Raw genomic sequence first — 24,238 nt, forward strand, 5'->3', positions numbered from 1 at the left:
TTGTCTGAGAAGAGCTATTTGTCTGTAAATGAAGTTTCTGAATGTTGGTCTAGTGTCTCAGAAGTGAATCTGGAGTTAAATCAAGAGCAGCAAAATCTTATTGGGCAGGAAAATGTTTCTCTGGAGCAGATTAAAGTGGATGGTCAGGTGGAAGCCCTAACTGAGGAAGGAAAGGGTGGATTTTGGATGGGTGATGCATTGGTGGCTAGTACAGCTTGTAAAAGTGAACCTGAAAAGGGTAACTGTGATTTGCTGGCAGTGGCTCAGTGTCATAAGAAGAGCAGTTTATCTGTTGGGAGTGGCAAGGTGCCTGGTAAGGAAGCTGCCCCACTCCCCCAGTCTTTGTCTGTAATCAGCCCTGTGTGCTGGGACAAAGGAGAGGAAGGCAGGAAAAGTTTGGAGGAGCCTGGGCAGCCTTGTGAGCTGATGGCTTTGTCTAGTCAGCAGTTTGGGAAGGCAGGGATAGTGGAAGATGAATGTCCCTATACCTTACCTGTTTCCTGTGTGGAGAATAGTGATAGTGAAGGAAATGTGCCTGTTTCTGTCAGGGGTATTGACTTGCCTATGGAGGAAGCTACCTCAGTCTCCAAGCAGTTGTCTGTGAACAGCCCTGTGTGCTGGGACAAGGGAAATGAAATCCCGAGCTGTGTGTCTGGTAAAAAAGGTGTCTCCAGCTCTTCTTTGTCTGTGGAGCAGACAGAAGGTGCCTTTCAGCCTGTGATGGTTGAGAGTAGTGCAATTGTCTCAGAATTGGTTCTGAATTCAACTAAAGCCCAGGAAGGGAATGGTCCTAAGTCTGTGTCTGCTGGGGAGAATGGCACTGTAACTAAGTTGCATCCAGTTAGTGTCTTAGCAAAATCCCAGAGACCAGACAATTCTGGTGCTTATATTTTGCCTATTGCTAGTGTGTGGTTGGTAAAGGGTGTAGCAACTCTGTCTAATCCGGGTAATACCCTAGCCAGGGCACAAGGAGAGCATGAAGGTGATTTGGTTGTGTTATCTACTGATGGTGTGGAAACTTGTAGCAAGAAGGAAAGGATTCCTGAACTTGTGTGTGGCAAAGGGAAGGGAAATGTTTCTAACCTTTTATCTAGGAAATCTATGGGTTTGCCTGAAAGGGGATTGTGTAGAAATCTGCCTGATGGGCCAAAGGTGATCCTGGATGTAAGTAAGACGCAGAAAAAGTCTGTTGTTGCTCAGAAAAGTGTTCCTTTAGAGCAAGCCCCAGGTGAAGAGGGTAAGGGCAAAATTTCTGTGAGGGGTGATTTGCTGCTTAGAAAAGCTCCTGGGGAAAGGAATCCTCATGGTAATCTGTGCAAGCAGTTCCCTGAAACTGAAGGGTGTGAGAGTGATTTAATAAAGGAAGTTTCGGTTCCTAACGGCCAGAAATTTTCTGTTGTGAATGGATCCACTGACTTTCCTTTCGAAAGATCCAGTGTGGGTAGCTTTGAGAAGGTCTCAGATGGAGCAAAAGCTGTTAAGAAAGTTGAGCAACCCTATAACCAAGTGGCTGTGTTTGGCCAGCTTGTTGGGAAGACAATGGTGTTGGGACAGGACTGTCTCCATGCTAATTCTTTAAGTGAGCAGTCTGTGCTTCAGGGTCTGAGGACAGATTTGGTTACTGGTGTTTCAAAGCAGAACAGTTTTATGGCTAAATGCTTGAGGATGCAGGGGAGAGCAAGCAAACTCTCACCCTCAAACTCGTTGGATTTGTGTGGTATCTCTTTAAGACAGAGTCCAACCTTGGAAATGATAGCAGTTAAGGATATGAAAACTGGTGGACTGGCTTCTGTCTGTGGTAATGCAAATTACTTGTCTAGCTGGGAGGGGAAGGACTTGCTAATAGCTGTTAGCACAGAGAGCCCACCCCATCAGCCAGTGAATTCTGGTAAGCAAGAAAAATCAGGGTTTGATCCTGCAGGACAAGGAGGAAAGAGAAAACTGAATTTTGCAAAGGGAAGCAACAGGTTAACCCTAAAATGCCCAAACTCCAATGGTATTGAGCCAAAGGTGTGGCATGACAACCATAATTGTAGATGGACACTTGCAATGGATTTGTTGTTAATGCTAATGGTGATTTTGAAACTAATGTGTTGCTATTACCAAGAACTGTAAGAATGTACAATGTTCCTAATCTGTTGGAAAATCCCTTGAACATGTTAAAAGGAATACATGAAAACACACTTTATGTTAAAAGGCCTTGTTATACTGATGTTTCAGTTGATGCCTATAAACAGTATTGGAACTTTTCACAGGAGAAAAGACATTCCAGACCTAATGTGCTGTATGAGAAGGGAAACTAAGGCACACTACCATATTGCTTTCACGGCTAAATGCCAAGATTCCTGTACTATAAACATCATTAATATCTGCATTTATTTGATGTTAATTGGGTTCCAAACATTTGCCCAAGCTTGTATGAATAAAGTAGCGGTTTTCTTTAGCTCTTGGCAAGGTCACATGAGACATACCCAGGAACCATGCTGCAAGAGAAGATCCAATCCACTATTGTTCTAACCAAGTTTTACCTTGAGTTTGTAAAGAGGTTCAATCATGTTGTTGAACACAATTTTGATAAACCATTTCTGTTATACTCTGATATGGCTTCTAACCCCAATACTAGCCGTAGTGAGATAAACTCAAGGACGGGGAGCTCTTGGGATGCAGTCAGTGATGTTTGTGTCATCCCTTCCTGCATCAATTTTGCGTTGGGGGTGTGACGTTATTGATATAATCTGGGACCATATAGATCATTGTTGCAACCAAGGTCCTGTAGTGGCATGCAAATCTTGTATAAAGGGGGTCAAATGGGGTGTCTAAGACAAGGTTATGGTTTACTGGTTATGATTAAGCTGTCTATATGTGTGTATCAATTTTGTAATTGAAGTTATAAATATTGGCTCTATACTGTCTGTATTTCAAACTTATGCTATGCTGCTGGGTGACATCCCAGACAAACTGGTGTTAGCTCTGCCTAGCCTGCTTGATGGCCCATTAAGGACCATCAGCTATACAATGGACCCATTGAGAGAAGGCAAATATGCCTTGAGTCTCAGCAAAGAATGCAGGAACTTGCCCATGTGACTCCAGACTCCATTTTGCTGTAATTTTCCACAGTAAGAACAAAGAGGTGTTCTTACACCTGGAAAAGACTATATAAGGCTGATGCCTGATCTCCATCTTGTCTTCAATCCTGCTTCTTACCTCTGGAGGAACTTGGCTACAAACCGAAGCTCTGAACAAAGGACTGAATGACCCATCCCAGCGGGGGATGTATTCCAGAGACTTGATTTGAACCTGCAGTTTATTCCATCGCTGCTGCAAGCCTGAACCAAGAACTTTGCCATTACTGTATGTTATTGATTCCATTTAACCAATTCTAACTCTCATCTCTATCTTTTTCCTTTTATGAATAAACCTTTAGATTTTAGATTCTGAAGGATTGGCAACAGCGTGATTTGTGGGTAAGATCTGATTTGTATATTGACCTGGGTCTGGGGCTTGGTCCTTTGGGATCAGGAGAACCTTTTTCTTTTACTGGGGTATTGGTTTTCATAACCATTTGTCCCCATAATGAGTGGCACTGGTGGTAATACTGGGAAACTGGAGTGTCTAAGGAGATTGCTTGTGAGACTTGCGGTTAGCCAGTGGGGTGAGACCGAAGTCCTCTTAGTCTGGCTGGTTTGGTTTGCCTTAGAGGTGGAAAAAAACCCAGCCTTGGGCTGTAACTGCCCTATTTGAGCAATTTGTCCTGAGTTGGCACTCTCAGTTGGGTTCCGCCAGAACCGCATCGTCACAGGGGGACAGAGGGATATGGGCATGAAGGAGACAGAGTGTGCAGGGGGAACGCTGAAAGGGGTAGTAGGTGTGGGGGGCAGGGAGAAGGCTGAGGGGGCCAGGGAGTGTGGGGGGCAGGGGGAAGGCTGAGGGGGGCATGGGGATGGGGCAGAGGGGAGGCTGAGGGGGTTGGAGGTGATCATGTGGGATATAAGAGCGGCTGAGGGAGGTGCAGGGGCATGTGGGGGCAGGGGGCAGAAGAATGTGGGGGAAGGTTAAGGGGGCCGGGGTGTGGGGAGCCGAGGGAGGCTGAGGGGGGTACAGGGGGATGGGGACAGGAGGGAGGCTAAGGGAGGCAGGAGGGAGGCTCAGGGAGATGTGGGGGGCAGGGGAGAGGCTAGGGTTTGTGCACAGAGGACAGTCATAGAGTCATAGAATCATAGAATATCAGGGTTGGAAGGGACCTCAGGAGGTCATCTAGTCCAACCCCCTGCTCAAAGCAGGACCAATTCCCAACTAAATCATCCCAGCCAGGGCTTTGTCAAGCCGGGACTTAAAAACCTCCAAGGAAGGAGACTCCACCACCTCCCTAGGTAATGCATTTTGGTAGGGCTTAGGGGCCACAAACGAGACCAGGGCCCCCTGGTGCTAGGCGCTGTCCAAACACATGATAAGAGATTGGCCCCACCCCAGAGAGCCTACAGTCTACACAGACAAAAAGTGGGTGGGGAAACAGAGGCACGGAGAAATGAAGTGACCAAAGCTAAAGAGCAGGTCAGGAATAGAACCCAGGTGTCCTGACACCCAGGCCTGTGCCCTCAACCAAACCTCTACGGCTATCCTGAGGTCAGCACATCCTTCAAACGGGGACCTGTGCTCGGAACCAAATACAGGGCACGTTCCTTTTGGCTTCTTTCTGATGAATAAAGGGTAGTTGTTGTTAAAGCCCTGTGGGGTTTGATTTGCTTTTACATTAGAAATGCAGATCTTGTCCACCCTTCTTTTTTCGTGGCTGGCTCTATGGGTGACGACAGAACTACTGGGTTGACGAGGTCGGTTTATTATTATTTAACGTTTCTCTCGTGGTAGTGCTGAAAGACCATTATCAGCTGGGCCCTACTTTTGCTGGGCCTGTACAGTCATACCTCAAGTGTCACTCCCGTGCTATTCTGTTCTGTGCAGGTCATTATACCACGTTCACCACCACAGTATCACAGCACCTTCCAGTGGTGCATTACACTACATGACTAACACCCGTCACGTATTTGTTCCCTTGTCCTCTCCCAAGGGTGAGAAGTGTGTGCGATCAAGAGGGCTTTTTAATAATACATACACATAGCAACGTGTGTGTGTGTGTGTGTATATCAGAGAAGGCGCTGTAAAGAAATGCCTTGCATTGGAGCGGATGGTGGGGCAGTTTGGGATGGTCCTTAGTGGCACCTTAGAGACTAACAGGTATATACACAGCACATGAAAAGATGGGAGTTGTCTTACCAAGTGGGAGGTCAGTCTAATGAAGTCATCTGATGAAGTGGGTTCTAGCCCACGAAAGCTTATGCCCAAATATATTTGTTAATCTCTAAGGTGCCACAAGGACTCCTCGTTGTTTTTGCTGATACAGACTAACATGGCTACCACACTGAAACCTGTCTCTTGTTATAGCGTCCTACTGTGCCAGAGAAGCAAAACTATCACCCAGTCTGTGCCCCAGAGAACTTACAGTCCAAACAGGGTGACAGAGAAGTATACTAAGACGTGCACAGTACACTCAGTGTGATCACAGATTTGCACAGCTTTCTCACAAGTACCAAGGATATGAAACCTGAGTGATCAAGGGAGGAAGGAAGGGGGTTTTGGTCAGGCTGCTTGAAACAGGTGCATGGGGAGGAGGTCGGTTGTTCTGGTTGGCACCCATTTCACTCAAATGCCGAACACACAGTAGGGAGAAAAGCTCTCTTTGCTAAATATTCAGTGGTCATGCTCCTTTGGTTTGAGGGATTAGAAAACTCCCTCTGGAGCCCACCAGCAGAAACAGGGAAGCTAAGACTGGGTATGTCTAAAGTGAAAAACAAGAAAGAAACAATTTAAAAAAAAAAGCCTTTTCATGCTTTCTTTATCCACCATAAAGAAGAAAAAAATAAGAGCTCAAACCCAATTGTTTAGCATGTCACCTTTAATGAGCAGAGGTGAACTTTGTTGAGATCCTAGGAACAGAGTGATGCACTGTATGATTATAGATGTGTCACTGTGTGTTTGTGTGTGAGTGCACCTTTGCTTACTCACCTATATCCACGCACATTTCAGAGGAGAGGGGAGGGGAAGGCAAAGCCGCCTCGGAAAGGTGAGCGGCGTCTGATATGGATTTTATTTGTGTGAACAGTTTGGGTGGCCGACGCTCTCTTCCTTTCAGGCAGTATTTGCTAAATTAATGAGATGTCTCTGAGATGAATCACCGTGCAGCCTGGTGGCAGTACCTGCATTGCCGGCCGGCTTTGAACATTACTAGCGCACCTTTCACAGGAGTTTTACCTTCTCCCAGCAGCCGAGGCTGGGCCGTGCTGCAACGTTCCCAACTCTCAGGCAGGGCTGGCTCTAATTTTTTTGCCGCCCCAAGCAAAAAAAAAGAGTGCCGCCCTCCATAGCGCCGCCATAACACACGCCCTCAGCACCGCGACGCCACCCCACCAACGTGGAGCGCCGCGGAGCCGAACACCCCACCGCCGAGCCGTGCTGCCAAACACCGCCCCCGCCCCCGCGGAGCACCCCGCTTTGCCGCCACCCCCCCCCCCGGGAGCACTGCTGCCGAATCCCACCCCCCAGTGCCCCCTACACGCCCAGCCGACGAAACAAAAACAACCCACCCCACCCCCAGCGACCAAACTCCCCCCCCCCCAAAAAAAAACCCCACCACCCCAAGATTGGCCGCCCCTTATCAGGTGCCGCCCCAAGCATGTGCTTGGTCGGCTGGTGCCTGGGGCCGCCCCTGCTTTCAGGGGCTGAGTGCGAGTCCCGGGCTTTGGGCACCAACAGGAGGAGCTGCCATGATAGTGGGAGAAGCTCCTTTGACGCCGTGATGTTCAGGGCTGGGCCTGAGGGCAGAGCTCTGTGCGAGAGCCCCGGGGCTGAGGGCACAGACCTGCCCTGCTCTCCCCGCGTGTCTGACCCCATAGCAGAGAGGGTGCCAGGGCAGGGCACGGGGGACCTCAGCAGAGGAGAGGGCAGTGGGAGGTAGAGGAGTGTTGCTGCTGGGTGCAGACAGTACCAGGCAGTGGCTGGCAGTTCCCCTGCCTTACGGGGAGGAGAGGGGAAGTGGAGTCTCCATCGGAGCAGCCAGCAGGAGCCGGGCATTACAGGCTGACTTTTCTACCTGGGATGATCACACCCATTGGCCGGGGAGTCAAAAGCCGGATGTAAAAACATGCTCTGATTTGTTTTCTTTTTAGAAGAAGGAACCCACCAGCCTCACTGTTCCTTCTCCCCCCTCTGGTGAATACTGGGTCAGCCGCACGGACAAGCCAGTCTGGTGCCTTGCTTCAGGGCTCAGTTTCTTCTTCAGCTGAGGAGAAAGGAACCATGGAACAGCAACGTAACGTCACAGTCCCGTTCCCCACCTGTCCTGTGGGGTCTTCTGGCCTTTAGAGCTACTGGTCAGGGCCTCCCCCAGTCTGCGGGGGGCCACAGGGCCTGCTGGCCTCCTCGCAGCCTCTGCTGAGGCTACAGGAGAGAGGCCTCTTCAGTTTGCAGAAAGAAAGAAATCTCTGGGGTGAGCACACAGCAGATGTCTGTTTTCCCATGGCCAGATGCTGCCACCTTGTCACTGGAAGGACGCGTGTGACCTCTGACCACAGATGAGGGAGGACGCCCAGCCTGGCTAGACAGATTCCTTCCTGGCATGGCTGGGGACAGAAGCCTGCAGCCAAAGCTCACACTGCAGGAAACAACCTGCAGAGGCCTTTCATCTCCCCAGGGTCAGACGTCACCACTAGGAGAATGTGAGCGCCGGAGCACTGGGGGAGCTGGGCTGAGATGGCATCCCAGGGCACAACCACCTGTGTCAAGTCCATTCTGTTTCCACGCTCAGCAAAGATGCAGGGAGCTGTGCGGTCAGGAGAGGCGCTGGTCAGAATTTGCCAGTGGAACTGTTTTTCCATCAGAAATTGCCAGCTTGTCAAAATCCAAACGTTTCGTGGGAACACGTCGATGTGGACAAACCTTCAGACAGAAAGCAGGAAGGTTTCGCATGGAAAGCTGCTTGGCTCCCTGCCAGCTCGCCCGCCTGCCCACCTGCTTGACAGGCTGATGGGGGGCCTGGGCTTCCAGGCTGCTGAGAGAAGCCCTGGCTCCCAAGATCCCAGGGTCCCCGAAACCCTCTCCTCGCAGGGGTAATGTTCTGGTTACTGCACAGCTCTAGGAGGAGGGGAGGTATCCGATGCCCCACAAGCCACCAATCCTCCCTGCCAAGGTCCCAGTAACTACGATAGCCTGTGAAAACATCCTAAGCTTTAGGTCACTCTCCCTGCCAGGTGAAAGGGTGCGAGCTGGACCCCTCCCTGCCACCAGAGTCCAGCACTGCCGAGAAAGCCAAGTGTGGACTAAACTAAGCCCCTGGTTAACCCTTTCCCAGAGGAATCCAGAAGCCACTGATAATTGCAGGCTACATGGTGACCTCTCTCTCAGGTCACTCCCCCATCCTGGAATAGGGGTTGGTGAGTCCTGGACGAACGCCGTTCAGCTGGGAACATGCTCCCCCTTCTCGTGCCGAGGACTACATGAGATGGGTGTAGTGGGCACTCCCGATAAAGGGGACAGTGTGACAGCTGCCTTTCAAATAGGCCCCAGGCATGGGGGGGCCACAGCACCCAATTCCTCTGCCCCCCCAACTGCCTTCGCTGCTTTAACGTACAATCACAACCTGCTCCGCTGACACCTCTGACTCCTGAAAGCCCTAAGGCTCCAGGGGAGCAGGCCCTGCCCTGCCCTGCCCTGGCTGCCCCGGGTGTTACCTCGGAGGGAATCGTTCCAGATTCCAATGGGTGGCAGGTCCAGGGAAGAGCCTTATCTGGGGGGAGGCTGTACCAGACCCGCCCGACCCAGGCAGGCTCCCAGGTACTCTCTGCTCGGGGCTGATAAGGCTCCTTAGCAGTTTCTCTCCAAACAAATTCCAGTTCAAGACACCTGAGAGCTCCACAGCAGGGCAGCATCCCCAGAGCGCAGCAGGGCGGGGGTTAGAAGGAGCAGTCGGTAGCAGCACCTGCCCCTCGTACGCAGGAGCGAGAAGTGCCAGCCTCTCTGCACAGAGCAGCAGCGTTCAGCCTGGGCCAGACGTGCTGCGGTGATGGGTAAGAGTGGGCTCAGAGAGCCAGAGGGTCTGTGGGGCAGCACTGGGCCCTTCTGCTCCGCACTAGGGCCGGGTGGGCGTGTTCAGCTGGGATTGGAACCCACCAGCACTTGTGGGTGCGAATGTGGGGCTGGAATGCAACGTGGGGCGCTCCCACCTCGCCCGGGGGCGACTGGGGGGAAGGGCAGAGAGACACCTGGGCTGAGACCCCAGCTCCAGGGAGACAGTCACCCCTGCCCAGCCGGGTTAAATTGCCCAGCTGTGTGACAGCCCCCCCATCCCCGAGGGGTCCCCCCCCCGGTATGTCACAGCAGGGTAATGTGCGTATTGAACGGCCGGGGTTACCAGAGACTGGCTGGGAGAGGCCTTTGGGGATGGAGTAAGCAGCACTAAGGTTCATGCCAACCTCCCTACAGAGGAGGGGCCGTGCCCCGCAGGTGTGGGGCAGGGAGCTGGGACACTGCGCGGTGGGTCATTGTCTGGCCCAGGCCCTTCCTAGCCGGAGGCCGAGGCCGAGGCATTTCCTTCAGGTAACCTTCCGCTGCAGCTGGGCCACGGGCCCCCATAGCCACTAGCCCAGCCAGGGATCCCAAGTGGGGATTGTCATGGCTGGCTCCTCCCTGCCGCCAGCAGCTCTTCACTGCCAGGGAATTCCTGAAATCCTGTGTGCCCCTCCCCCACCCACCTCCTGGGGCTGTGAGTGCCCCCCCCGGATAGCCCCTCCCCCCGAGCTCTGAGTGCCCCTGGCCAGTCCCTCCCCTCGGCCCCCCCCACTTCCTGGAGCTCTGAGTGCCCTCAGCCTGTCCCCCTCCCACACCCCGGGGCTGAGTGACCTTGGCCAACCCACATCCCTTCAGGAGGAACTCCCAGTACCCACCCAGCCCCCACACCTCAGGGTTCCCCTCCCTGCGGCTCTGTGGCCATCCCCGCACCAGGGCCGGCTTTAGGCCAATTCAACCAATTCCCCTGAATCGGGCCCCGTGCCCAAGCCCCGGTACGGTGTACCGGCAAGAGCCTGTGCGCTGTACCAGGGTGGCCCGGCTTCCCCAGGGGGCAATTTAAAGGACCTAGGGCTCCCAGCAGGGGCCGGAGCCCCAGGCCCTTTAAATTGCCACCAGACCCCCACTGCTGCAGCCCTGGTGTAGGGTTGCAGGGCTCTGGGGGCTATTTAAAAAGTCCGGGGCTCCCGCTGCCTCTACCGCCCCGGCCCTTTAAATAGCCACTGGAGCCCCGCTGCTTCCCCAGGGCTCCCGCGGCTATTTAAAGGGCCGGGGTGGTAGAAGCAGGGGAGCCCTGGGCCCTTTAAATAGCCCCCAGAGCCCTGGGATAGCGGGGGGCTCGGAGGCTATTTAAAGGGCTGGGGCTGCAGCTGCCTCTGCTGCACCCCGTCCCCGCACCAGCCCCGCACCCCCTGCCCTGCCCGCAGCCAGCCCCGTCTCCAGCCAGCCCTGCACCCCCTGTCCACAGCCAGCCCCTGCTGCACCCCTGCCCTACCTCCAGCCCCGCCCCCCCTGTTCTGCCCGCACCAGCCCCGCCCCCCTGCCCTGCCTGCAGCCAGCTCTGCACCCCCTGCCCAATGCCAGCCTCTGCCGCACCCCTTGCCCTGTCTCCAGGCAACCCCTGCCGCACCCCCCTGCGGCCCTGCCCAAAGCCAGCCAGCCCCACACACCACTGTCTCCAGCCAGCCCCGCACCCCTTGCTCTGCCTGCAGCCAGACCCTATCTCCAGTGAGCCCCTGCCCTGCCTCCAGCCAGCCACATGTCCACTGGTGCCCTGCAGTTCCCAGGGCAGTAACCCTGCACACCTGCTTCAATGAGGGGGGCAGGGAGCAGCTGGGACCCACACATGTGCACACCACTAGGGTGACCAGACAGCAAGTGTGAAAAATCGGGACAGGGGATGGGGGATAATAGGATCCTATAAGAAAAAGACCGAAAAAACGGGACTGTCCCTATAAAATCAGGACATCTGGTCACCCTAGCACACCCCTACGGAGTGGCAGGGCCCACACACGTGAAACGGAGCTCATTAATAACCGATCAACAGCATATATGAAGCAATGTACATAATATATAATTTTATTATTTATATAGTTATGGAAAGTAAATAATACATGGAAGAAATGAAAGGCTTTTTTTTACATTATTTTTTTTGTTAGTCATCCCTGCCGGGGCCCCGCCAAAAATGTTCGAATTGGGCCCCGCCCTTCCTAAAGCCGGCCCTGCTGGAGAGAACAGGAGGATTCAGTCAGCAGGGGCTGTCGATCTGTCCCATTCACCAGGGCTGCCATCCTGCGGCTTCAACATTGGTGGCTGGGGTGACTTGGGGAAAGGTCTCAACCTCCCCACATCCCACTTCACTGCTGCCAGAATCCCTCCTGCCCCGCCCCCGCTACAGTCCCCTCCCTACCCAACCCCGGTGGGGCTGTAGGAGAGGGGTCTGAGAACTTGAGCTGTGGATTGGAGGTGGAACAGCTGTCAGGGGCACTGAGGGGGAGGTAGCAGGAGCGCCCCGTACAAGGAGGGGGGTTGCCACTGGAGGTCACTAGGAAGGACAACAAAACTCCATCCTGGAGGTCACGAGGGGGAATCCATCCCTCAGAGGTGGGCAGGGGCTGGGTGGAAATGCTGCTGGTTCCAGGGGCCGTTAATCCCCCCTGATTCCTCTGAGGCGTCTGAGTCTCAGACAGGTTCTCGTTCCCTTGCAGCAGGAGGACGTCACGGCCAATGTGATGCGCCAGCTCCGTATCATGCGGCACTTGCGCCAGGTGCCTGAGGCGCTGCAGGGCCTGTGCCTCTGAGGCCACCAGCAACTCCCGCTCCCTGCTGCAGGTACTGCTCTGGCTCTCTGTAAATGGGGAGCTAGTGGAAGGGGAAATGGAGCCCCCTGGCACTCACAGAAAGCTGATTACAGAATGAGCCCGAACTGAGAGGCACCATATCCGCCCCCCTAAAGAGCCAGACTTCAGTGGTGATACACCCCAGCTGGGGTAGCAACAGGATTGAGAACGAGGTAGGAAGTTCAGAGCAGCAAGGAAAGCCTGGAGGGGAACTTGAGAAGAGAGGTTGGAAAAGTGCAGCAAAGAGAAAGGTGCAGATCTAGCTGTTGGGTCCAGGGCCCTGAGCTGCTATCAATGTCAGGGTGGGACTGGGTTCCCCTACCGGCCCCAGAGGAGGCGGCGTACACGCACCTGGAGAGGGTTCCCAACCCCAGTAAGGGGGCTACAGGCTGAGGAAGTGCCCCAGCGATGGCAGAAGGACTTCTGTCTGTGGAAAGACCTCTTTGGACTTTTAGTGTGAGGCAAGCTGGGCCCCAGAAGGGTGGACTAAAGGTGGTGACCTGGCCGGAGTTACCAGGAAGAGAAACTGCTGTGGTGCTGGAGCGACCATGGATGGGGGACGCTAGCCCAGCGAGAGGGCTGTGATGCCATGCCTGGCCGCCGGGGGGCACCTAACGATGAGTAGATTCATTTATGATTGGCATAGTTGGCAGGATTGAGTTCCCCCTGTGATCCGTGAGGGAAGTCTTGGTTGCTGAAGGAATCATAGAATATCAGGGTTGGAAGGGACCTCCGGAGGTCATCTAGTCCACCCCCCTGCTCAAAGCAGGACCAATCCCCAGACAGTTTTTTGCCCTGATCCCTAAATGGCCCCCTCAAGGATTAAGCTCACAACCCCGGGTTTAGCAGGCCAATGCTCAAACCACTGAGCTATCCCTCCCCCAAGCAGGTGTATCAAGGGACCAAGCTGGTCGCTGGATTTCCCACTTCAGTTCCAGGGACTGGCTAAGCAGCCAAAGCAGATCTAGGGGTTTCTCCAGCAGCTCCTAGAAAACCAACAGACGCAGAAGGAAGTGCAGGTGCAGCTACAGACGCAGCAGCAGCAATACCTGTGAGAGATCCTGCAAAGGGAAATCAACCCAGGGTCTGCTATGCCCATGGACAAAAAGAGCAGAGAAGGAGAGCATGCCTGGGCTGTGCTGAGAAGGTTAGCCCAGGGAGAAGGGCATGAGAAAGTGTACAAGCGTGGCCTAATGCCAAGATGGGAGCAAGAGTTCTTTGTTTTGGGGGCAGAGAAGCAGGCCATATCAAAAGACACGGCCTGCTTAGGAAATTGCTGAGTGGCTGAACGAGGGGCCAGGGCCCTAAGAAGTTAGAAAGAAAGGAGAAGGTGTCCTCTGACACAAACCCCCATGAGGCAGGCAAGGTGGAGGTGGCTGGGGTGGCCATGGACCTTGCAGACCCTCCACCAACACACCCTGTCGGGTGCTGCAGGGAGATGAAGGACGAAATGATTGGCCCAGAGATGAAGCAGACTGGAGGAGGAACAAACACAAGGGTGGAGCAGTCCATGGGGGGTTCTCAGACCCTGACCGAAAAGGTTTTGGCATATGCAGCGGCAGTAGCAAAAAGGCAACAGAAGACGCTAAAGGCTTCAGAAGAGGCTTTGCAAGCAGCTGTTCATGAGACTGAGTGGCTGCAGGAAGAGCGTCAGGATACTGCAGAAGAGAAGGTTTGCCCTGAGCGAGCTGGCAGTGGAGCTGCAGACACTGCGCACAGGCTGTACAAGCGCGCAGCCGGTGACAGCGATGAGATGAGGAGGGATGAAGCTTGGAGAAGAATAGAACTTGCCCCCGCGTGGGCCAGGTTCTAAGGAGGAGGGTATATAACGGGGGGCTTGGCCTGTGGGCTATAAAGCCTGGAGCTAGGCCAAATGGATTACAGAGTGAGCTCCAGCTGAGGGGAATCCAGGGGAAAACCGCAACAAAGGTACAGGAGCAGGCCTAGCTGTTCGGTACAGGGCCTTGGGGCAGAGCCTAGAATCCAGGGTAGGACTGGTTCTCCCACGGTCTCTAAGGAAGGGGATGTACAGGGCCATAGAAAGGACTACCAAGGCCAGCAAGGGCAGGCCGAGCCAAAGTCAGGCTGAGGAAAAGCCCCCAAGGGATAGAGGATCTTGTTTCAGTTCAAGACATTTTTTGACTTTTCGTTTGGGATGAGCGTGACCCAGGAAGGAGTGGACTAAAAGATGGTCGCCTGGCCGAAGGGCTGAGTTCCCAGCCAAAAACCTGCTGGCAAGCGTGCTAGCCCAAGAAATCTGTGACCCCAGGCCTTGAAGGAAGGGGCACCTATCAGTGAGTGAACTCTGTTACAAGCCTGCTTCCATTGTGGAAACAGCCTGGTATTGGAGAGTGGTGGGGATGGCCTGTGGGCGAGGATGGCTGGAGGGGTCATACAGGAGGGGCAGCAGCGTCCAGTGAGGAGATCAGGGAACGGGTTGTCTGCAGTCCTGCCACTGAGCGGTAACGTGATCCTGGCCAGGTCACTCTCCCACCTCGTGCCTCACTTTCTCTATCTTTGAAATGGGGATCATCCCGACCCACATTAAGAAAGGGTTTGATCCTCTGCTCTTGCTTCCCAAATCCCTGCCCTCCTTGCCCCACACAGGCCTCTGCCCTGTTGCTCAAACTCCCATGCACATGTTAGTGCCTGTGTCACCCCCACAACTGCAAGGTCTCATGTACAGTCTCCTGCCAGCAAACTGAAGCTGCCACTAGATCCAGAATAGGAATCGCAGTTCCTGTGCGCTGCCCTGAATGGAGTCTAGACCCTGGGCATGGGGAAGGCCAACGCTCACATCCAGGTAGATCATCAACCTACTCCTCTGTCCCAGGAGCAGGAAGGCGTCTGGTTCGTGCTCCCTTCGGTAGCTGGAGCTGCTGAGTTGGGAGTGTGGTGGGCAGAGATGGGAACAGGCCATAGGATGAATCAAGTGTCAGGGGAAGACTCCCTGTGTGTGGGAGATGATGTTGCCCCTCTGTGGGGAATCCCTTCCTTGCAGATGCTGGGCTTTGGGTGCTGGACTCTGCCAGGAAGCCCAGCTCCCATCCCTAGCAGCTTGGCTGTTCCCTACACTGCTGTGCACCAGGCCCTCTGCAGAGAGCTGCTCTGGGCAAGGACTACAGAGCCTGCTGTCATCCTGGCAGGTGTCACAACAGGTTCCATAATCCTGACCCCTGGTCTCCCTCTGCTGGCAGGCTCTGAACAAGGCCTGCCCAGAGAACATGGATGACGAGCTCTCGATCCTGCTGACAGCAACCCCCAGCACAGACAAACTCCAGCACATCTTGGAGGTGAGCAGAATGGGGAGGGGCAGCAGGGGTTTTACCTTAGCCCTGGGGACTCCTAGAAAGAAGAGACTGGAAAATCCACTTTTCTATTCGATCCTTCCGAGTATGCATTTGTGATATAAACTCACTGGGTGACCTTGGGGTAACTCACTTCCCCCTTACGGCATCAGTCTTCTCCACTATCAAATCTACACTGGGGAAGAAGGACAGAAGCCCCGACAATCACCTTCACCTCTGGGTGTCTGGTCCTGGGAACTGAAACCAACTGGACTATCTGCCCCATCTCCTAAACTGCCCTGTCTTTCCCTCCTAGGGCCTGGTCCTTAGTGCTCAGCCTGGCCCCTTCCCAGCTTGTCCCTGACCTTTAAAGGACGCTCCAAGCCCCTCCCATGCCTGCTTCCCTTGGGTTCTCTCTCCTGGCTGAGCACAGGCTGCCCTTCTATCTCTCAGCAGGCCTGGGTCCTAGTCACAGGCTGCGTCTTGTCACGTGACACCCACACTTATTCCCTTCACCCTAGGGAGCTGCATCACCTGGGCCAGGTGCAGTTGAGCTCCAACCCCTTTCCTGGCCATCTCACCCTGGGACAGGTTGAAACTGGTAAGCTGTGGGTAACAGTAACTCTTTGCTCGCAAAGGTGCTGAAGACACAATGGAAGAGGAAATCCTTTGGCCTGGATTGAAATTATTCCGACTGAAAGCGAATGAGAGAAAATAGGTCCAGAGTTCTCTTCCTAGCAGCAGAAAATGTAGCGATTGATAGAGGTTCAGGTCAGAAAGGACCATTATGCGCATCTAGTCGCCCCTCCTGTATAACTCAGGGCATAGAATGTGACCAGGTGGTTCCTTCAGCCAACTATAGCATGGGACTGAGCCAGAGCACGTCTTTTGGAACGACATCCACATGCAGGAGAGCCAGCTGGCTACCAGAAAATCTCTCTTCTGCAGTGACGTGGGGTTAAGGGACACGGGGGAAAAGACATGGAGGCTGTGACTAAACTTAGAGCAGGGTGGGGAACCGAGACACAGTTGGGACCTGTCTACCCTACAGGTCTCTTGTGCATTTGTAATCTGCTGACCCCCACATGTTGTTCAGAGCCTATGGACAACACAGCTCCTAAAGGTACGTTTGTTCTGTGCTTATCCCCTATGTACCAGCAGGGCTGGACAGCATTTCTCACTGTGATGTGGGGAGCAGGTCCTGGGTACTAAGGGTCTGAAGAAGCTCTCAAGGACTAATTTTTTAAAATAATTGTTATCAATGACTTGGGAGAAAACATACAATCACTGCGGATAAGATTGGGGGGTGACAAAATACAGGCAGAGTGGTAATTCCTGATGGGGAGAGGGCAGTGATATACAGCGATCTGGCTCATTAGGCCAGCTGGACCCATTCAAAGAAAACAAGTTTGAGCAGAGTCCAGTGCAAGGTCCTATACGTAGCCACAAGGCACGCCGGCCACACCTCCAGAATGGGGACGTGTATCCAGGAAAGCAGTGACTCTGAAAAGGATTTAGGGGCCAGAGTAGAGAAGCCACTCAACATGAGCTCCCGGTGTGATGCTGTGGTGAACAGGGCTAAAGCCATCATTAGACGAAGGAGCAGAGCCGTGAGTAGGATAGGGAGGTGACACAGCAGCAGTGAGACTGCTATTGGAATAGTGCCTCCAGTGTTGGTGTCCTCCTTTGAAAAAGATGGTCCTAGAAATTGGAGCTGGGGCAGCAAAGAGCCACCAAATGTTCTGAGGGCTGGAGAAAAATGCCTTCTAGTGAGCTATTGAAAGAGCTCAACCTGTTTAGCTTATCAAAAAAAGATTGAAAGGTGACTTCACTGAAGTGTTGAAATGCCTTAATGGAGAGAAAATATTGGGTATTAAAGGGCTCTTTAATCGCGCAGAGAAAGGCAGATCAAGACCCACTGGCTGGAAGGTGAAAAGAGACAAATTCCTATGACAAATAAGGCACAAATATTCAACAGCGAGGATGATTGACCACAGGAAGAAGCTACCATGGAAAGTGGTGGATTCTCCATCTCTTGATGTCATTAATAAAGACTAGATGCCTTTGCGGAATGTGTTTGCCTCAAAAGTAGCTATTGTGGTAGACAGGAGGCCTGTGATATGCAGGGGGTCAGATTAGATGCTCTAACGGTCTCTGCTGCCCATAAAGTTTACTCATTTCTGAGAAACCGAGTGTAGCATTGGGAGCAGCCTCTGCTTATTAAACAATCAGTTTGTCAGCACCTGCAGGACAATTTGGTTCTTAGGACTAGTGAGCATGGACTTGTCAAGAACAAATCATTCCAGACCAATCCTAGCTCCTTCTTTGGCAGGGTTAGGGGCCTAGTGGAGGTGGGTAAACAGTAGATGTGATCTATCTTGGTGTTAATAAGGCTTTTGACACAGTCCCATAGGACATTCTCACAAGCAAACAGATGCTGCTTAGCACTGTCAGAACAGCTTTTGCTGGGGGATTCTCCCAGCACTTTCCAATAGTGGGAAAGTATGAAATCCCCATTTGACTGCTGGGGACAGAGCCTAGAGGGGGCAGCAACTTACCCCAAGTCCCACAGGTCAATAGGAAACCAGCAATGGAACCCAGGAGTCCTGACTCCCAGTTCCCTGCTCCAATCACTCCAGCGGAGCACACTCCCTCTCAAAGCAGGGGGACCGGACATGAGGGCCTGGTTGTAATTGCCAGCTGTGGGAGGGAGTGTGCAGCAGTGGTTAGCGAAGGTGCCTGGAAATAAGGACTGCTGGGTCTATTGGAGAGTGTCACTAGGAGCAGTGCATAAGATGTGGTGTCCTATCATGTTTACTCAGATCAGATTAGGACATAATAGAATGGCTGAAATAGTTTATTTTATTTGTATTGTATTATTTTGCAATTGTTAAGAGCAGCAACTACTTAGCTCAGACTGAAGCATCTTATCTAATTTTTGAGATCTAAGTGTCTCCTCTTTGAGTGCGACGAGACAATTTAACACATTGTGACAAAGAATTTTCATTGCCACTTGTTATGATTTCAAGAAACAAACTGGTTTAGTTTGAATAGGATTTTCGGTCAGAAACGGTTTCAATGAAATTTCCCCACCATGTCGATTCCTGGGCTCTATCTCTGCCTTTCGGGGGAGGTTGCTGTCTGTTAGAACAGGAGTCTGATTTGGATAGGGATAGAGACCTCTTCAATGTTTTTAATGAAGTAAATACTAATGGGAATTGTGTGATCATGGGAGATTTTAACTTCCTAGATATAGACTGGAGGACAAGTGCTATTAATATACTAGGGCTCAGATTTTCCTAGATGTGATAGCTGATGGATTCCTTCACCAAGTAGTTGCTGAACCAACAAGAGGGGATGCCATTTTAGATTTGGTTTTGGTGAGTAGTGAGGATCTCTTAGAAGAAATGGTTGTAGGGGACAGCCTTGGTTTGAGCGATCAAGAGCTAATTCAGTTTAAACTAAATGGAAGGGTAAACAAAAATAGATCTGTGACTAGGGTTTTTTTTTCAAAAGGGCTAACTTTAAAAAATTAAGGAAATTAGTTAGGGAAGTGGATTGGACTGAAGGATTTGTGGAACAGATGGATCAGACTGAACAGGTTCCAAACCTCTCGGAGGCTCTTACCTTCTAAACAGGGACGTCTGTTTTCTAGTGAAATCAGGAAAAAAAAGGAGAAAACTCAAAAGAGGTTCCTCCTTGCACTCATGTACGTGAACCTAAATACTCTCTCAGTCCTCAAAGAGAGACCTCGAGAAAGAGACTTGCTGAAGGAAAGCTACAGGGGACTCAGAGGTTTCTCTGGCCCTGTGCCCCTGTCCTGCCTGGCTGATGTCAGCATCCCTCTGTGAGGTCACCACCTCCCCTGCACCTTTGGCCAATAGGTGAGGTCCTGCAAAAGGCCTTTGTGATGTCACTGTCACACCCACCCCTCCCCTGCAGTGCTAATGTCCTGCCGCAGGCCAGACCCTTTGGAGGTTTGAGCTACTCCCTGTGGATCACCCCGCTCAATGAGTGTTCATTCTAGGAAGCAAGCCGGCTAGACAGGAAAACAGCAGAGGCTGCTCCCAATGCTACACTCGGTTTCTCAGAAATGAGTAGACTTTATGGGCAGAAGAGACAGTTAGAGCATCTAATCTGACCCCCTGCATATCACAGGCCTTTCTGCACCATATGGGGCAGGCAGAGCTCTGCCTGGGTGCAGGGGGAATGGGATGGGGGTAGATCAAGGAAAGGGGGGAGGGGAATGGGTGTGAGGGAAAGAGCTCCTGTCCCAGATGAAGGAATTTGGGGGCAGAGGAAAGGACCCTGCTCCACAGAGAGGAGAGAGGGTTTCTGTGAGTGCCAGGGGGCTCCATTTCCCCTTCCACTAGCTCCCCATTTACAGAGAGCCAGAGCAGTACCTGCAGCAGGGAGCGGGAGTTGCTGGTGGCCTCAGAGGCACAGGCCCTGCAGCGCCTCGGGCACCTGGCGCAAGTGCCGCATGATACGGAGCTGGCGCATCACATTGGCCGTGACGTCCTCCTGCTGCAAGGGAACGAGAACCTGTCTGAGACTCAGACGCCTCCGAGGAATCACGGGGGATTAACGGCCCCTGGAACCAGCAGCATTTCCACCCAGCCCCTGCCCACCTCTGAGGGATGGATTCCCCCTCCTGACCCCCAGGAGTCTTGTTGTCCTTCCTAGTGACCTCCAGTGGCAACCCCCCTCCTTGTACGGGGAGCTCCTGCCACTTCCCCCTCAGTGCCCCTGACAGCTGTTCCACTTCCAATCCACAGCTCAAGTTCTCAGACCCCTCTCCTCCAGCCCCACCCAGGTTGGGTAGGGAGCGGACTGTAGCGGGGGCGGGGCAGGAGGGATTCTGGCAGCAGTGAAGTGGGATGTGGGGAGGTTGACCTTTCCCCAAGTCACCCCCATCCCATTTCCCTTTCCCTAGCCACTAATGCGGAAGCCGCAGGATGGCAGCCCTGGTGAATGGGACGGATCGGCAGCCCCTGCTGACTAGGGTTACCATACGTCCGGTTTTTCCCGGACATGTCCTGCTTTTCGGCAATCAAACCCCCGTCCGGGGGGAATTGCCGAAAAGCCAAACATGTCCGGGAAAATGCCGGCCGGGCACTTCCCCTCCCGCAGCTGCTCTGCTCCGCTCCTCCCCTCTCAGACTTTAAGAGCAGAGCTGCCCGAGCCAGCGCTACTGGCTTCGGGCAGCCCCCCCTGCCTCCGGGCCCCGAGCCACGGGCCAGGCACTTCTCCTCCCCGGCTCCAGCTGAGCTGCTCCGCTCCTCCCCTCTCAGACTTTAAGGTTCCAGCTGCGCTGGGGAAGCGCCGGCCGGGGGCGCAGGGTCTGGGGGCTGCCCGGCAAACCGTGAAGCTGGTAGCACTGGGGCAGCCCTTTCCCCATAGCTGGGAGTGGGAGGGAGGAGGGGGCGGAGTTAGGGTGGGGAAGGAGCGGAGTTGGGGCAGGGCTAAGGGTGGGGAAATGGGCGGGGCCAGGGCCCATGGAGGTTCCTCTTTTTTATTTATTAGACATGGTAACCCTACTGCTGACTGAATCCTCCTGTTCTCTCCAGAACGGGTCCAGCCTTGCCAGCAGCAGGACAAGCGTCCCCTGTCCATGTGCCTCAGCCCTGCCTGGTCAGACGCCATCACCCATCAGTCCTTGGCCTCCCAGGCTGCCAGTGATGGGAGCAACTCTGGGTGGTGGCTCGGGTGACACAGACACCAGACCACTAGGAATTGGGTGCGGCCCTGTGGGACAGGAGAGTCTCCCAGAGGGCACTTGGGGGACTCTCCTGCCCTTCCCAAGAGCGATAGCACCCTGTCCTAAGAACATAGGTCTGGGATGAGGCAAAGCTTGTCGTTAATTAGCCTGGCTAAAGAGCTGGGTGGAGCTGCTCCACGGACAAGCTGGCTCGCTCCTGCTCATGGAGGTGAATTCATCTCCCTTCCCAGGAGCACCTGCTCTCCCTTTCATTCCCCACCAGGCTCCTTGTGCCAGGCCAGTGAATGGCCACAGGATGGGAATGAGGCCTGGGCCCCGCCCCAATCTCCTGAGTCTAATGCAGCTGCTCACCTTGTCCCCCATCAGCTGCTGGGTTTCCCCCAGGAGGGAGTAGGTGACAGGGAGAGAGACACACACACATTTGTCCTTTTGGTTGCAGGGCTTCTGTCCTTCCAATCCCATTGGTGGCTGCACAGTGGGCAGAGTCCTCGCTGCGTGCCCGGCCCAACAGAATTGCAGGGAGAGATAGAGAGACTCATCCTCCAGCCGGGGTCAGTCTGAGAGAAATTGGCTGGGGTCCCAGTCTCACTCTTCTAGCGGGTGCCATTTCCCAGCTGGGTTCCTTACCCCTCTGGTGCAGCAGCAGCTGGTAGAGCCGGTAAACCCCCTCCCTGGCCTGCCGGCTGATGTCCTTGGCTGGGTCACTGACGGACAGAGCTAGCTGTGCCATGTGGTGACCCATCCTGGGGAATTCCGCTGAGTTCTAATGGACGGGAGAGGGAAGGGGACTCCATCAGCATTTTCCTGTCAGCTCCCAGTCCCCCCCGGGCCAGGACTCTTCTTCCCCTCAGCCCCTCTGCAGGAGATGCTAGAGGATAGGAGCTAGAGCCAGACCCTTAATTTCCTCTGCCCCCAAGGAAGCCTGGAGCACAGGGCTGTGGGCAGGGCCCTCCATGAGGACTTGCTTCCCGCTGCTCCAGGATGACAGGGAGGCATGAACCTGGAGCACAGCCCCCTTAAAAGCCCAGAGTCACCACTTAACTAGGACAAGAAGAACTTGACTCAAGCCAGGCTCACTCTCTGCTCTGCCTCTGCCTCCCCAAGAGGAACACTCCTAACCCACAGCCCCTGCAGCAGCAGATCCTACAGCCCGTCGGAGCCAGCCCACCTACCCCTGGAGTCAGGAAGCTGGGGTCAGAGGTCACTTACGTCAAACTCAGGGAGGGTGATGGTGGATCTGAGCAGGGCCGTGCTGCTCTTAACGGCCCTGGCTCTCTCTCGTGGCCCCCTGGACACGATCCAGTAGTTAATGTGCTGTGGGGAAAGGAGGCATTGCACTGACTGCCCTGACCAAGGATGCCCACTGCGGGCCCGGCTAGGAGGACAGACTGGAAAATGGATCTAAGAGTGAAGGTAAAATTGCCCCCATCCCTCTCATCGGGCTCACCTCCAAGATGTACTGGAGCCTGTCGGTGTCTGGGGACTCTGCCAGCAGGTTCCCCAGCATGGCATCCAGGAGGTCTGGCAAGACCCTAGGCAGATCCTGAAAGCAAGGGAGAGCCATGGGTCAGAATTAGGGAAACTGGGGCTACATCTGCCACAGGATGGGAAGTGGGGTCTCTGGGAAGCACTGGTGAGACCCCAAACACATATCCTGGCCTCTCTCATTCACATCCCACTGCAGGCAATTAGCAAGGATTCATGGCAGGATGACAGCTGGCTCATCTATCCATGACTTTAGCATGATCTACCTGCACTTGGGTGGTGTCCTTCTCCATACCCAGGGTGAAGACGGTGTGCAGGGCAGTTCGAAGGAGGTGGGTCTCCAGCTCTGGCTCCAGGGCAGGCGTCATGGTGCTGGCAAGAGAAAGGAGCCTGTATTAGACTGTGCAGTGCGGGGATGGGACTGGCACCAACACGCAGGTGAAACTGCAGTGAAATAGGCACAGGCTGGCAAGAAGGGAAACTGAGGCACCGAGCCAGGGAATGACAAGGCCAAGGTTTCTCAGACAGACAGTGGCAGGGCAGGAATAGCACCTGTTCCCTGGACCCTGCTGCCCCTCTGTATCTGATCCTGGGAGTGAGCCTCTTCCCAAAGCCAACTCCTTCAGGAGCCCATAGCAAAGAGACCCCCCCAGACTGTCCTGGACTACCTGAGAGGTGCCTCCCCCGAACTGGAGCACCAAGGACCAAAGTGGCAGCATCTAGTGTCAGTGCGGTTCATGTGGCTCAGGCCAGACCCCTGGGCTGGGGACCCACCCCCATAGCACTGATCGAGGGCCTGGGCCCCGGGTGTTCACAGCCCCGCCCTCACCTCTCCCTGAGCCCAGCCTGACTCCTCACCTGGAACAAAGCTGCGGCGCCCATCGGCCTCGCTGCTGCCCGAGTCCCAGGCACTGCTGCTGTCCCATGGGGAGCGGGCCGAGCTGCTGGTGGTGGGACAGGGATCCTCCACCTCCTGCCCTGGGGAGGCTGGAAGGTCCTCACTGACGGGGCAGGGCGATGCCTCCTGCTGGGAATCAGGGCTGGGCTTCTGGGGCCGCTGATGCCCACACAACATGGCCCAGAGTCACCCTGCCCAGCTCCCCTCCTGCGCTGGGTCCTGCCTGCCCAGCCGCATCCTGGCCCAGCTCCATTTCGACCTGGCCTCTCCCACCTCAGCGCCTGCGCTGGGAGCGGGTTTTCTCCGTCAGAAGGCTGGGCACTTCCACCTCCTGGCCTGGCCGGGAGCTCCTTCCCCGCCAGTGGGGACGGAGGAGCCGCTCTGCTCCTGGGGAAGATGGCAGCTGCTTCCCTCAGGTTCTGGGGCCACCTGCAGAGCCTTCTTCCTGAACATCCTCAGGAGCCTGGCCATCCTGGAACCGAGCGGGGAGCGGGCGTGAGTCTGGGGTCAAGGCAGCCTCTCACTAACCAGCCTGTTTGGTCCCTCCCCATCCCTGCCCCAGCCAGAGCAGCTCCTCCTCCCCCACAGGGGTGTACGTAATGCAATCTACACGCACTGGCAGGAGTTCATTGCATGATCTGCTTCCTGCTGTTTGGTTCTGGGCTGTTGGAGTATGGGCTTGCAACCATCTGTGCACACATATTATACTAATTGCATCTAGACCACATCTCCCTAGTTTGTTTGTGAGAATGTCCTTATTAACACCAAGATGGATCACATCTACTGTTTACCCACCTCCACTAGGCCCGTAACCCTGCCAAAGAAGGAGCTAGGATTGGTTTGGAATGATTTGTTCTTGATAAGTCCATGCTCACTAGTCCTAAGAACCAAA

The sequence above is a fragment of the Malaclemys terrapin genome, chromosome 13 (genome assembly GCF_027887155.1).
Source record: "Malaclemys terrapin pileata isolate rMalTer1 chromosome 13, rMalTer1.hap1, whole genome shotgun sequence".
NCBI classification, from domain to species: domain Eukaryota; kingdom Metazoa; phylum Chordata; order Testudines; family Emydidae; genus Malaclemys; species Malaclemys terrapin.